Source organism: Mesoplodon mirus (genome assembly GCF_964341445.2).
Source record: "Mesoplodon mirus genome assembly, chromosome: 6".
Lineage (NCBI taxonomy): Eukaryota > Metazoa > Chordata > Mammalia > Artiodactyla > Ziphiidae > Mesoplodon > Mesoplodon mirus.
The window spans coordinates 10560552-10575302 of record NC_138982.1 but is presented as its reverse complement, the minus strand read 5'-3'; the positions used below and the strand labels follow the sequence as shown (position 1 = coordinate 10575302).

General features: G+C 36.5%; 1 pseudogene across 1 annotated transcript; it reads left to right on the top strand.

Annotated features, from left to right (window-relative positions):
- The first annotated feature begins 11054 nt into the window (after positions 1-11054).
- LOC309806763 (small ribosomal subunit protein uS17-like) lies at positions 11055-11571 on the top strand (annotated as a pseudogene). The gene has a single exon. The product of its transcript is annotated as a small ribosomal subunit protein uS17-like (transcript).
- The last annotated feature ends 3180 nt before the right edge of the window (positions 11572-14751 follow it).

Here is a 14751-nt window from a genome sequence, read left to right as displayed (position 1 = left end):
CAGATGAAGGAACAAGATAAAACCCCAGAAAAAACAACTAAATGAAGTGGAGATAGGCAACCTTCCAGAAAAATAATTCAGAATAATGATAGTGAAGATAATCCAGGACCTCGGAAAAAGAATGGAGGCAAAGATCAAGAAGATGAAAGAAATGTTTTAAGAAGACGTAGAAGAATTAAAGAACAAACAAACAGAGATGAACAATACAATAACTGAAATGAAAACGACACTAGAAGGAATCAATAGCAGAATAACTGAGGCAGAAGAATGGATAAGTGACCTGGAAGACAGAATAGTGGAATTCACTGCTGCGGAACAGAATAAAGAAAACAGAATGAAAAGAAATGAAGACAGCCTAAGAGACCTCTGGGACAACATTAAATGAAACAAAATGCACATTATAGGGGTCCCAGAAGGAGAAGAGAGAGAGAAAGGACTAGAGAAAATATTTGCAGAGATTTTAGCCAAAAACTTCCCTAACATGGGAAAGGAAATAGTCACCCAAGTCCAGGAAGTGCAACAAGTCCCATACAGGATAAACCCAAGGTGAAACACACCGAGACACATAATAATCCAACTGGCAAAAATTAAAGACAAAGAAAAATTATTGAAAGCAGCAAGGGAAAAATGACAAATAACATACAAGGGAACTCCCATAAGGTTAACAGCTGATTTCTCAGCAGAAACTCTACAAGCCAGAAGGGAGTGGTATGATATACCTAAAGTGATGAAAGGGAAGAACATACAGCCAAGATTACTCTACCTGGCAAGGATCTCATTCAGATTCGAGGGAGAAATCAAAAGCTTTACAGACAAGCAAAAGCTAAGAGAATTCAGCACCACCAAACCAGCTCTACAACAAATGCTAAAGGAACTTTTCTAAGTGGGAAACAGGAGAAGAAAAGGACCTGCAAAACCAAATCAAAAACGATTAAGAAAATGATCATAGGAACATATATATCGATAATTACCTTCAACATGAATGGATTAAATGCTCCAACCAAAAGACACAGGCTTGCTGAATGGATACAAAAACAAGACCCATCTATATGCTGTCTCAAGAGACCCACTTCAGATCTAGGGACACATACAAACTGAAAGTGAGGGGATGGAAAAAGATATTCCACGCAAATGGAAATCAAAAGAAAGCTGGAGTAGCAATACTCATATCAGATAAAATATACTTTAAAATAAAGAATGTTACAAGAGACAAGGAAGGACATTAAATAATGATCAAGGGATCAATCCAAGATATAATAATTATAAATATATATGCACCTAACATGGGAGCACCACAATACATAAGGCAACTGCTAACAGCTGTAAAAGAGGAAACCAACAGTAACACAATAATAGTGGGGAACTTTAACACCTCACTTACACCAATGGACAGATCATCCAAAATGAAAATAAATAAGGAAACAGAAGCTTTAAATGAAACAATAGACCAGATAGATTTAATTGATATTTATAGGACATTCCATCCAAAAACAGCAGATTACACTTTCTTCTCAAGTGCACATGGAACATTCTCCAGGATAAATCACATCTTAGGTCAAAACACAAGCCTCAGTAAATTTAAGAAAATTGAAATCATATCAAGCACCTTTTCTGACCAAAACGCTATGAGATTAGAAATGAATTACAGGGGAAAAAATGTAAAAAACACAAACACATGGAGGCTAAACAATACATTACTAAATAACCAAGAGATCATTGAAGAAATCAAAGAGGAACTAAAAAAATACCTAGAGACAAATGACAATGAAAACATGACAATCCAAAACTTATGGGATGCAGCAAAAGCAGTTCTAAGAGGGAAGTTTATAGCTGTACAATCCTACCTCAAGAAACAAGAAAAATCTCAAATAAACAACCTAACATTACACCTAAAGGAACTAGAGAAAGAAGAACAAACAAAACCTAAAGTTAGCAGAAGGAAAGAAATCATAAATATCAGAGCAGAAATAAAGAAAACAAAAGCAAAGATCAATAAAACTAAAAGCTGGTTCTTTGAGAAGATAAACAAAATTGAGAAACCATTAGCCAGACTCATCAAGAAAAAGAGGGAGAGGACTCAAATCAATAAAATTAGAAATGAAAAAGGAGAAGTTACAACAGATACTGCAGAAATACAAAGCATCCTAAGAGAACACTACCAGCAACTCTATGCCAATAAAATAGACAACCTAGAAGAAATGGATATACTCTTAGAAAGGTATAACCTTCCTAGACTGAACCAGGAAAAAAAAGAAAATATGAACAGACCAATCACAAGTAGTGAAATTGAAACTGTGATTAAAAATCTTCCAACCAACAAAAGTCCAGGAGCAAACATTTAGAGAAGGTGAATTCTATCAAACATTTAGAGAAGAGCTAACACCCATCCTTCTCAAACTCTTCCAAGAAATTGCGGAGGAAGGAACAGTCCCAAATTCATTCTATGAGACTACCATCACCCTGATACCAAAACCAGACAAAGATACTACAAAAAAAGAAAATTACAGACCAATATAACTGATGAATATAGATGCAAAAATCCTCAACAAAATACTAGCAAACAGAATCCAACAACACATTAAAAGGATCATACACCATGATCAAGTGGGATTTATCCCAGGGATGCAAGGATTCTTTGATATATGCAAATCAATCAATGTGATACACCATATTAACAAATTGAAGAATAAAAACCATATGATCATCTCAATAGAGGCAGAAAAAGCTTTTGACAAAATTCAACACCCATTTATGATAAAAACTCTCCAGAAAGTGGGCATAGAGGGAACCTACCTCAACAAATAAAGGTTGTATACCACAAACCCACAGCAAACATCATTTTCAATGGTGAAAAACTGAAAGCATTTCCTCTAAGATCAGGAACAAGACAAGGATGTCCACTCTCAGCGCTATTATTCAACATAGTTTCCTAGCCATGGCAATCAGAGAAGAAAAAGAAATAAAAGGAGTACAAATTGGAAAAGAAGAATTAAAACTGTCACTGTTTAAAGATGACATGATACTATACATAGAGAATCCTAAAGATGCTACCAGAAAACTTCTAGAGCTAATCAATGAATTTGGTAAAGTAGCAGGATACAAATTTAATGCACAGAAATCTCTTGAATTCCTATACACTAATGATGAAAAATGTGAAAGAGAAATTAAGGAAACACTCTCATTTACCACTGCAACAAAAAGAATAAAATGCCTAGGAATAAACCTTCCTAGGGAGACAAAAGACCTGTATGCAGAAAACTATAAGACACTGATGAAAGAAATTAAAGATGATACCAACAGATGGAGAGATATACCATGTTTTTGGATTGGAAGAATCAATATTGTAAAAATGACTATACTACTCAGAGCAATCTACAGATTCAATGCAATCCCTGTCAAATTACCAATGGCATTCTTTACGGAACTAGAACAAAAAATCTTAAAATTTGTGTGGAGACACAACAGACTCCCAAGTAGCCAAAGCAGTCTTGAGGGAAAAAAAAGGAGCTGGTGGAATCAGACTCCCTGACTTCAGACTATACTACAAAGCTACAGTAAACAAGACAATATGGTACTGGCACAAAAACAGAAACATAGATCAATGGAACAAGATAGAAAGCCCAGAGGTAAACCCATGCACCTATGGTTAACTAATCTATGACAAAGGAGGCAAGGATATACAATGGAGAAAAGACAGTCTCTTCAACAAGTGGTGCTGGGAAAACTGGACAGCTACATGTAAAAGAATGAAATTAGAACACTCCCTAACACCATACACAAAAATAAACTCAAAATGGGTTTAAGACCTAAATGTAAGACCGGACACTATAAAACTCTTAGAGGAAAACATAGGAAGAACACTCTTTGACATAAATCACAGCAAGATCTTCTTTGATCCACCTCCTAGCATAATGGAAATAAAAACAAAAATAAACAAATGGGACCTAATGAAACTTCAAAGCTTTTACACAGCAAAGGAAACCATAAACAAGACCAAAAGACAACCCTCAGAATGGGAGAAAATATTTGCAAATGAGTCAAGTGACAAAGGATTAAACTCCAAAATATATAAACAGCTCATGCAGCTCAGTATTAAAGAAACAAACAACCCAATTCAAAAATTGGCAGAAGACCTAAAAAGACATTTCTCCAAAGAAGACATACAGATGCACCAGAAGCACATGAAAAGCTGCTCAACATCACTAATTATTAGAGAAACGCAAATTAAAACTACAATGAGGTATCAACTCACACCAGTCAGAATGGGTATCATCAGAAAATCTACAAACAACAAATACTGGAGAGGGTCCAGAGGAAAGGGAACACTCTTGCACTGTTGGTAAGTATGTAAATTGATACAGCCACTATGGAGAACAGTATGGAGGTTCCTTAAAAAGCTAAAAATAGAATTACCATATGATCCAGCAATCCTTCTACTGGGCATATACCCTGAGAAAACCACAATTCAAAAAGACACATGCACCTCAGTATTCATTGCAGCACTATTTACAATAGCCAGGTCATAGAAGCAACCTAAATGCCCATCGACAGACAAATGGATAAAAAAGATGTGGTCCATATATACAATGGAATATTACTCATCCATAAAAAGGAACGAAATTGGGTCATTTGTTGAGACATGGATGGATCTAGAGACTGTCATACAGAGTGAAGTAAGCCAGAAAGAGAAAAACAAATATCCTATATTAACGCATATATGTCGAACCCAGAAAAAGGGTACAGATGAACTGGTTTGTAGGGCAGAAATACAGACACAGATGTAGAGAACAAATGTATGGACACCAAGGGGGAAAAGCGGTGGGGGCGTTGTGGTGGTGGTGTGATGAATTGAGCGATTGGGATTGACATGTATACACTGATTTGTATAAAACTGATGACTAATAAGAACCTGCTGTATAAAAAATAAATAAAATTAATTTAAAAATTAAAAAAGTGTACCTCAATAAAAATAAATATATTCCTTTTGAAAATCCAAAAAGGGGAAGGGAGGAGTTATCCAGTGAAATGTAGTAGAAATGAGAGACAATGTTTAAAATCCCATGGAGAATGGACTTGAGGACATGGGGAGGGGAAGGGTAAGCTGGGACAAAGTCAGAGAGTGGCATGGACATATATACACTACCAAATGTAAAACAGATAGCTAGTGGGAAGCAGCTGCATAGCACAGGGAGATCAGCTTGGTGCTTTGTGACCACCTAGAGGGGTAGGATAGGGAGGGTGGGAGGGAGATGCAAGAGGGAAGAGAGATGGGGATATATGTATACTTAGAGCTGATTTACTTTGTTATACTGCAGAAACGAACACACCATTGTAAAGCAATTATACTCCAATAAAGATGTTAAAAAATCTATTTGAAAATAAATATAAACTTATAGCTATATTCCCAAAGAAATAGTGAGCCAAGGAATAAACGTATACATTTCACTGTGCTTAATAAGTATATTAACATTTCAGTGATCCTGCAGATAAAATATAGTAACCTGTTAGAATGCTTAAATTCTTGTGACTGACATCCCATGATTTATAAATTCATATATATCAACAAATAATGTAGAATATTCCCTTGAATTAAGTTACTAGTCTATAATGGTTTGGAATAAGAAATTAATATAACTCTCAAAACTGAAATATCAAAGTTTATCAATGTTTCATGAATATTTCTCCTCTAATAAATATACTTCTAAGGTCTAAATCTACTATTGGCATTAGTGTTGTGCACCCATAGAAATCTGAGCAATTGACAGTGTCATGTACTAATCTGTTAAATAAAATTAATGTTTTAAGATGGTATCATGCAGCCCAGTCTGCAAAGAGTTCTTCTGAGGTGTTTTACAATATTCTGCTAAGGAAGCACTGGTCATGAAGAATGAACTAAACAGTGTTATTTATTTCAGTGCAGAAGAACTCAAGTTTTTCTATTTCTTAACATCGTGGTTTGTAAAACCAGAAGGATGTATGAAATAAGTCCTGCCTCTTGATCTGTAAGAGAAAACTTTTAAGTGTTGATTTCTTTGATACATGTAAAAGATTGAGATATAGCTGTACCTGAAGTAGTTAATCATACAAAAGGACTATTTCAATATATAAAGGGTTAATGTTCTGTGTAGGAAGCCAAAAATCAAGTACTAATGGTCAGAACCAAAGCTAAATGAACTTTCGCTGGGCATGAGGATAAACTTGAAACATTTGCAGTTGTTCTGATTCATTGTGATCAAAGTCTTTGTTCTATTCTGTTCTCGAAAATGTTTTCTTAATTTCTAAGTTTTTCTTTTAGCCCGAAACAGTATTAGAGAGCATAACAACTTCTCGACAAATGTATGATGAATAAACTAATACACAAACTAAATGGAATAGCAGATAGGGAAGAGTGAAAGAGGGGCCCCATAGTGTGTCTCTGGAAGAATGGCGGTACCACTGGCTTGAGCAGTGGAGATGCTGTAGGGGGTAACAAATTCTTGCAGAATGTCTTCTCAGAGAATCAAGCAGTAAGTCCTGAAATTCGAGACCTAAGCCCTGCCCTCGGAGACAATATTGGCTTGGCCAAAAAGTTTGTTCGGGATTTTCCATAAGATGATACAGAAAACCCAAACAAACTTTTTGGCCAACCCAATATATCAACAGAATATCCTTTCCTAGTGTTGTCAGGCTGAGAATATTCTGGAGAATTTTTGTCTGTGTCATCAGATGTTTCAGCATCAGAGTCAGGAAAGCAACTTGGCTGGCAGATCTTTCTCAAAGCTCAGTTTAAACAAAGTTCCTGACGGCAAGTGCATTAAAACTGAGATAATGAAATGAACATGAATCATCAGCCAACAAACGGAGTAAAGAGGTGGACTGGCTTAAGTTCTAATTTAAGGATGCATCTTTTACATGTGCCCATTATTGTTAAAGCCCCGTCCAAACTGACCCTTCATCTGTGAGGATGCTGCTCACACTGGAGGAGAGAAGTGCAGGCAACATTGTCCCAAAAATGAAAATATCATTTCCTGAAAATGTTGCTGTAGGAAATTCCTACTTATTAAAATAGCTAAATTAAATGTTTTCAAATGAAATAACTGCGTCCCCCTTGCTAACCTCCGGCTCATCATATTACTGTTCTATTTCCTAAAAGAAAGAAACCTTCGATTGTGAATTATCAAAGAACTCTGGAGTTTGCATGGTACTTCATCATTATTTTTCTCTGCAAGAAAACAAAAAAGAGACTAGTAGAATGCAAAAAAAAATTCATATGTTTCAACAAGATAATCAGTTTTTCTGAATGAACAATAGTATTCAAAATGGAGGCTTCCCCACACAGTACTGTAAAACTAATTTAAATAAATAAGTAAATAAATAAATAAATAAATAAATATAATAAATAAATGGGGGCTTCCCTTGCAGGTCTATGGGGACCTGTAAGTATTACTGACCCACAAACACGTGCATCAGAAGCCATGGCTGTGCTCACTTCACATTCCTTCGTGAGTCTGTGCTATACACACTCTCATCTTTATTGCCTGGTATTATACAGTGGTAGAAATTTTGGGGAGCTATATAAAAAAATTCTTCCCAGAATCCGCTAGAGACAGTTTTTTTTTTTTTTTCTGTTCCAGCTCAGAAATTTGTATTTGGGCAAATTTCAATTTGGATATTTGCAGCCTGTCAAAGATAATGATTTCATCCTTTAAGCTCTAGGCTTACTTTATCTTTTAAGTAATGAGGATATCAATTTTCTTTTGGAAAAGAACAAGCAAACTGAGGTAACTTCTCATGGTCCTTCCAAACTGATAACTACTCCCCCATAGAGATGCCAGCTTCTGTCTTCTTTGAGCAAAGAGCTTACTATTCTGGCACTGATTTTTCTCATTTGAAAAGATGGAATAAAATGGCATTTCTCAAGATAGGTCTGTGGATACTAGTCCTGTTTGGTGTAGAAAAACCTACTGCACTGTCGGATTTTTTAAGAAAGATGTTGCCACTTATAAGACCTGTGTTACAGAGGACAAAGGGGACCCCATCAAATCCCTGCCCCATGGTCAGCAGAGAGGAGGGCCCTCAGCTCTCAGCAGCAAAGGTGAGGTTGGACTATGTAATCATAAATCAACAAATTACAAAAGGCTATTTAGAAAGGGTTCTGCTAAGATACAGATGAAAGAGGCCACAGTATTTACACAGTAAAATATTAATCAGTAAGTTTTTTTATCAGTAAAGAGGTAACAGGGCGTTTCTAGGAACCAATAATCTCTTTGTTAGTTCAGATTTTAATGTTTTGAATATGGGACATGAAGTTCTGTTGATTTTGGAAGGCATTTATCTCTTTAGTGATTCTTTAAGTATAAAGGGTCCAAGTTCAAAGAATCCTGGTAAACAGGGCTCCTACCCTTGGAGAGTGTACATGAACAAACTGAAGGCTCTCTGTAAGCTGTGTTTAACTGTGTTTCCCAAACATGTTTAACCACAACATGTACTTGCATCATATGGAAATAACCTCCTTAGAACAGTCTTTGGGAAATACTGACCTCAAATAATTTCCAAATCCTGATATATATTCTGCAAAGAGGCTAAACCTGAGTAGATTTTTATTTCTAGCCTTCCAGACTAGTGAAAAAATAACAACAGTGTTTCAATGGTTCCTTTTTGTTTTCATATTTCTTCTCTCAAATACGTTTTAACTGATCTTTACAATTCCATGAAATGGGTTTTATTTTAAAATGACACCAAGAAGCCACAACACTCAAGAGACTTCTGCACTTGGTTTTAGTGGAAAATCACCTGACCTCACAGTAATAGTCATAAACTGCTCAGTTTGCAAGATCTTCTCTGGCTAAAGCCATGTCATGCTTCCATGTCCCTAAGATGTCAATTCCTTGAAAATTACCAGCCAAAATTCCCCATGCTTCCCACATAGACCTATGCAGTAACTCCCTTTATGCTCCAAATGACTCCTACTTCCCTCACTCTCTCAAGATTTGGAGAAGTGCTATATTATGGAAATAACACTAGTTAGACACTCCTGGGTTCCAATCCTTACCCTGTAAGTCATCAACTTGAAGACCTTGCAAGTTACTATTTTTTAGTTTTTTTTTTTTTTACATTACTTTATATTGCAGTATAGATGACTGTTGTGTTTCGGTTGTACAGCAAGGTGGTTCAGTTATACATAGACATATATCCATTCTTTTTCGGATTCTTTTCCCATATAGGTTATTACAGAGTACTGAATAGAGTTCTCTGTGCTACACAATAGGTCCTTGTTGATGCAAGTTACTCTTTGCAATTTCATTTACTCCTCTTGAAAAGAGAATGATGACATCTATACTTTCCAGGGACAACAGCGTCTTGATCTAGAATAGAGACCTTCAATAGAACTGATATTCGCTTGACCTCTTCCTCACTCTCATTTTCCTACACCATCAACAGAATTGCAAACAGCTAAAAATGAAGATTACATTGATATTTATTGCTGAAAAACTGTTATCTTGAGAAAACAATGGTGAATAGAGTAAGGAGAAGAGCCATCTCAGCACCATCATTATCCACAACCCTCCTGCAAAATGTAATCTTCACTATAGGACAAAAGCAGTATGTTCTAAGACTGTGAACTACAGTGACTACAATGGGGTCGAGGGCTTTACAATGGACTCCCATTTCTCAGGCAGGAAAAGCCTTCTGACTATACTTAGAATGGAGTGTGGAAGTGAAGAAAGAAAAGGCCAAACATTCACACCCCTTGTTCAGTGAAACCCAGTAGCACTGCATGGGTGTATTTTGAAAAATAAAGGGTATTCTTTTTCTTCCTTCCTTCCTTCCTTCCTTCCTTCCTTCCTTCCTTCCTTCCTTCCTTTCTTTCTTTCTTTTTTTCTTTCTCTCTTTCTCTCTCTTTTTTTTTATTCACTCATTCATAAAATATTTATTGACCACTTACCAGGAGTCAGAGGAATAAAGGAAATTGTGATTTTTCCATCCTCAGCCCTCAGTTACTGCAGTCCTGGGCTTGTCTTCTGTGTCCCAGGAAGCTGTGGGGTGGCCAGCACCAAAGTGAACAGTAGCTCATGGTGGCACTAGAAGAGCAGAGGAACATATGAACTGGAATGGATATGAGTCAACCTCCCTTTTTACTAAAAAAGCCAAATCCTCTCCCCAATAGAGGGGTTTACTAACCCAAATGGATTTTTAAAGAATCAGTCTGGGGTGATTAATTTTTTATGAGAGGTTGCAGAAAGACCCATGTACTATGCATTATTTAGCAAAGGATGGCCACATTTAAAAACTGATTATTGGATACATATTGCACATAAAAATGAACTATTTTTTAGGAGAGTTTTGTGGCATAGCATTGACTATTGGGTGTCAGAGAAGTGGAACTATCTGTATTTTTACTTCCAACTTATTTGTCACCAAAGCCAACTCTGAAATAAAAGATCTATGGTTGTTTCTTTTGATGTTGCATAGAAAGAACTTTCCCCCAAATTACAGGTAGCCTAGTGTGTAGGCAGTGCAGTCATGAGTGTTTTAGTTAATGTATGGCTCGTTTTGCAAAGACTTTTGCACATTTAAAAGAAATGTTCATGAATTTCCAAATGCTATGTTTGCTGTAGCAAGACATTTAGAGTAATCATTACCTCCAGCTGTGATTTCCATCTTCCCCACCACTGCTCCCCGTGTGTGCTTCTTTTATATTTGACAGACTTTCTGCATTTTTAGCCACCCTGACAATAATTATGTAGTTGGTGAACAGCAACCATTAGGTTTAGGTACATTTAGTTCCTACTTAGTCCCAGTTATCTGATCACGAAGCACTTCAAGAAGTAAAACAAAATCAAGCATTATGACAATATAAAACCGAGACTTTAAATGAAACAAGGAAAAGAAGTTATTCTGAGTGAAGTACAAGATAAAACACATCTTTTATGGGGTCCTTTTTTAATGTAATAAGTTACCTTAGAACAAAAATTATTTGAAAATAATTTATGAAATTACCATCAGAACACATATCTATAAGCTATAGCAAAGACTTCGTGAGATTTTTAAATCTTCTGAATCTTTTTCTTTCTTAAATATTAAAATTTAACGTTTTTTCAGGTGGCGGGGAAGATGGCGGACATTCAGATGGAGAGTGCCTACCAAAAGCAATCGACCATCTTTCAAAATAAGAAGAGGGTTCTGCTTGGAGAAACTGGCAAGGAGAAGCTCCCGTATAACAACGGAAACATTGGTCTGGGCTTCAAGACACCGAAGGAGGCCATCGAGGGCACCTACAATGACAAGAAATGACCTTTTACTGGTAATGTTGTCATCCAAGGGCGGATCCTGTCTGGCGTGGTGACCAAGGTAAAGATGCAGAGAACACTTGTCATCCTCTAAGACTACCTCCACTGCATCCGAAAGTACAACCGCTTCGAGAAGCGCCACAAGAACATATATATGCATCTTTCCCCCTGCCTCAGGGACATCCAGATTGGCGACACTGTCACAGTGGGCGAGTGCCCTCCCCTAAGCAAGACGGTGTGCTTCAATGTGCTCCAGGTGACCAAAGCTGCTGGCACCAGGAAGCAGTTCCAGAAGTTCTGAGACTGGACACCTGCCCACTGCCCCAAACAAAGTAAAGGGTTTTTTTTTCCTAGTCAAACAAAACAAAAACATTTTAGCGATATTGTCTCAAAATAGAGTTACTATCCAGTAACCCCACAAAGGGGTTTTCTTTTTTTTTCTCTGTAAGATCTCAGAGTGCATATTATCTCATTTTAAGACTCCATTCGATGTTTTTTTTTTTTTTTTTTTGCGGTATGCGGGCCTCTCACCGTTGTGGAGCACAGGCTCCGGACGCACAGGCTCAGCGGCCATGGCTCACGGGCCCAGCCGCTCCGCAGCACATGGGATCTTCCCGGACTGGGGCACGAACCCATGTCCCCTGCATCAGCAGGAGGACTCTCAACCACTGCACCACCAGGGAAGCCCCAATGTGTTCTTTATAACAGGTTGTTTAGGAATAAAACAATTAATGTAGAATTGCATCTAAATTATATTCTACTTGAAATGAGCAAATAAAGTCAGAAGATTAACATATTAAAACTGTATAGCAATGTCTTCAGCAGGCATATTGTATGTGTGTATGTATACATATATACATTTATGTGTGTGTATATACATATATACACATATATACATATATATTTACTTTTTTTAGCTGACATTTTTGGGATGTAGACATAGCTAATCAAGCTAGACATAGTTGATTCTAGTAAGAGTTATTTCCTTACTTTTCACTGCATTTTTTTGGTAGAAATATTTTAATGGAAACTCAGTAAGAAAAACAACAGGTAGTATCTTTTAATTCATCAAGTTCCAAATTACTTAGAGTTGTGAGAATGCATATGATGTACACACACAAAGATATTTCTTCCAAAAACATTAGACCTACTTTTCAAGTGTCAAATGAGATGGTAGACCTAGGTTATTTCTCAACTCCCTAAGTTAGGAATTTGGAATTTGTGAATTAATTTTTTAATTAATTAATTTGTGTTTTTCTTATTAAAAGTTTCCATTAAAATACTTCTACAAAGATGCAGTGAAAAGTAAAGAAATAATTATTACTAGGATCAGCTCCTAAAACTGTAAGCTCAAAAGAAGTCTGGCTCCATTATATAGCTCTAGGTTACATATAATTCAGATGTCAATCAGATAGAGTCAAAAAACACATATACATATTTTACTATTAGATATTAGGATTACAAAAACACAGCTTTGGAAAAAGGAGGATGGAAAATAAAAAAAGATTATCTTCATATCTCAGCAGTTAAAAATCGTGGAGAAATTTCATGGGAACAAATGTGATCTTGAATTGTATATTTCTATTAATAGTAGAATATATATTTTTTGAAGTTTGGGATTAGGAGATAGTCCAGAGCACAAAATGGAGAGAAGCTGCTTCCTTTGCCATATTAGGATTGTATAGGAAGCACCTGAACTTGGCAATGACTCTTTGCAATTAAGTGACATAAGAAAATACATTATCCGGTCAAGATTTTGCAACATTTTTGAGAAATCTGAACCCGTTGTACCAAAATTCTCATTATTTACCAGGCACCTTTCCAACCATAATACAGCAGAATTTTCTTCTGAGCTCCTTCTCAATGGCTACAGAGAATTGGCTGAATAGAAAATGATGGAAGAAGTCAAAATGAGATCAGAACTGAGCAATAGTTATTGAACCATTTTTTAATGGGAGCCAACGTGATCCATGAAAACTTTATCCTTAACCCATAATGATGATCTCTTTATATCAACCATCTCTATCATCCTTTATTATATTTATATGTACTTGTAACTTTCTAGAATTTAATTATGGTTGACCTGTGCTCCCTTTTAGACATGAGGAGTTCCATTTTCTTGTTGGTCCCATTACCTTTTTACTGTGATCTCATTTTTATGAGTAAATCCTTCACGGGCAACAGTCACAATTCAAAGCACTGTACATTAAACTCTTATCTCCTATAGTTATAATGCTATGAGTAGGTAATTCACTCTTGGAAACCTGCCTTACACCAAAAAATACTAAAACTGATTAGAGAGAGAAAGCAAACATGATTAGAGAGAAAATAGTTAGAAATATGTTTTAAAAACATGTTTTAAATATATAAAATCAACCAAAGTGCAATGAAATCTAGCCTCAAAATGCTTTCTTTCTTTTTTTTTCTTTTTAGATATCTCTACAGTAAATATCACTTATTTTCTTACTCCAACGTACATTCAAAATTTAGAACCATCCACCTTTAAACTTCCGTTGCTGATTTCTATTACTGATATACATAAAAAGCACAGAAAATCTCTGAATGTTAATACTGCAGAATTAGTTTCTCTAAGGCCCTTTGTATTGGTAAGAGGGAGCGGGTCAGCAGAATTCACTGAGAGGCGGGGTGTGAACATTACTTGGGAGACAGACAGTTATAATAAACAGCCCTCAAAATGAACATCCACAAGTCAAACAGCCTCAACTCTGTACATGCATTTTAAAATATACTTCATGGTCCACTGGGTCCTATTTCAGAACTGCTCAGATGATATTTATGGACAGGACTTCAAAAATGTTAAATTTCTCCAAAATGTATGTATGGAGTCCAAGGAGGGCTCCACTCAATACGAGTTAGGAGATAGGAGTCCCTACATTTCTCACTGTGGTCCCTGGGATTGCTTCACCCAGCTATTCCAGGAGCACATCCTTGAAGGAGAACCATCACCAGCTGGGCTGAAGGACATCCTGATCTCTTCAGTTTCACTAGCAGGCAGGAAAAAGGAAGCAAGAGGCAAGATTAGGGCCACATACCCTGCTCTAGCCTGTTGATATTCTCTTGAGGCTTTGGCAAGATTAGGGCCACATACCCTGCTCTAGCCTGTTGATATTCTCCTGAGGCTTTGATGTGCACAGAAGAGACCTGTATCCCTCATCCCTTATTTTACTGATGAGCACATTCAGATTCATTCTGGGGCAGGGAATTCCCATTTGAAACCAAGCATTCAATCATAGTCTTGAATTAAAATGACATCCAACCCCTCCTTGGAAAAATAAGTGTTCAAGTCAGGGAGAGGCACGTACTCAATAACAAACTTGGTTCCACTCAAATTTCTCTCTAGTCTCTCAGAAAAGTAGCAGTGCCATTTTCTGAGAGTTGCAATGATTTTGTCACTTTATGCGTTTTAATTTTTCCATGACATTTTATTAGAGAAGTTTTAAATGTGTTCTTTTCCCAACAG